Below are 1,667 nucleotides of genomic sequence, written 5' to 3' on the forward strand. Positions count from 1 at the left end.
AGGGCAATATGTAAAAAGTGATGGAAACATTTGTGTACATGTGATGTTGCATCACCCTCGCACTTATGAATTCTATCGACTTTAAAACATATATTTGAGCTTCTCACTCTTTTGTTGTTTACTAATCATGGATGATATAAATATTAGTCATGACTGACTAATCATGCTTGATGGATATATCCATCACAGTTAACAAATAAAAAAATGATGCATTAATTGTTGACTAATCACACTTGATGAATATATCCGTCAAATCTGACGGCTATACCAATTTATAATAAAACACAATTTATTGATATTTTAATATATAGGTATATATTTTTAATTTTATTAATATAGTAATCATATACATAAATTACCAGTCTTTTCACCATTTTACATATCCCGCAGAATCTTAAGTCCTCTGATGCTCCTATTAATTTGTGGAAATAAGTTGTCTGTAAAGAAATACATAAGTATTCATAAATATCGAAATATAAAAATCATAAGTACATATTTATGTTACTATTGATTGATTAAACTCCGAATTGTTTATCTTCTGATCCACTTCCTGAACTTTTTTAAAATTTAGTTTATAATAATTCTCTTTATTTTTAATAATTTAAAGACTTTGTAATTTTTTTTATTTTTTTCTTCTTGATCTTTGGCTCTTGATCTTTGGCAGAAACAATTAATTTGTAACGACGAAAAATACAACTCTGTAACACAGTGACAGTCATTTGATCGGTCATTTGGCTGTCATTGTTGATCAAAATATAAATTTTAATACATTTTAATCAAAATGTAGTTGTTTCATTCTTTCATATGAAAATTCAACCCTATACCACACATTGGGTCCAGAAACGGTCATTTTACCGGTCATTTGACTGTCATTGTTGATGGAATCATCCATTAAATTTTTTTTCGACAATTCTATAAAAAAAATGTTGCACGTGTGTTAGTAAAATCATTTTGTATTTGTTAGTTTCGGTCATTCATTTCTTATAGGGCAGTTAAACTATTGTTCAATTCACAATCAAGTACGTACAATAGTACTAAAGTTTAGTAACAGTGATTGTGAACAGATCTTTGCAGCAAGACATAAGTTTATGTTCACAATGAAAAAAAAAAAAAAAACAATCAAAACAAATACGCATAACAATGTCAAAAGAAAAAATCAAAAAATATTAAATTAATTAAAAATGCGAAATAAACCAAATTAATTCCTTTGAATTTTCAATTCTCTTATTTTCTTTATTCCACATTTTAAACTAATAAATAAACGGTTTTTAATAAAATTTTATTTTTTTTGTTTTTGTAAACAGCTGTTTCTTTTTGATTTTAGTGTTACCACTTTATCGTTTTTTATGCTAAAATCGTTTGAATTTTTGTTTATATGTTGAAATAAACAATTTGCAACACTAAAATTTCTTACAACATTCGAAAAACATATGAAAAATAGTCGTATGAGTTGTATATAGCTTTTGCATAGGAAATACCAACGACATTGTTATGACTATTGTAGCAGCTGCTGACACGCAACGCATACAACGCTACAACATCGATTGTGAATTGAACATATGAAAAGAAGTAACTTTAATGATTACTGAAAATCACATAACATATTATGTGAAAACAGTTTTTACGCCCAATGAATTTGGTTTAAACTTGAATAAAACAATAATACT

The 1,667-nt window shown here is 26.7% G+C and overlaps 1 long non-coding RNA gene across 1 annotated transcript in view; it reads right to left on the minus strand.

The window, feature by feature from the left end:
* Positions 1–288: 288 nt before the first annotated feature.
* LOC124419656 overlaps positions 289–1,667 on the minus strand; it is a 4,540-nt gene continuing 3,161 nt past the window's right edge. The window contains exon 2 of the long non-coding RNA XR_006940746.1: positions 289–437. This is a non-coding gene — a long non-coding RNA (uncharacterized LOC124419656). The remainder of the gene's footprint in view (positions 438–1,667) is intronic.

The sequence above is a fragment of the Lucilia cuprina genome, chromosome 4 (assembly GCF_022045245.1).
Source record: "Lucilia cuprina isolate Lc7/37 chromosome 4, ASM2204524v1, whole genome shotgun sequence".
In the NCBI taxonomy this organism is placed as follows: Eukaryota; Metazoa; Arthropoda; class Insecta; order Diptera; family Calliphoridae; genus Lucilia; species Lucilia cuprina.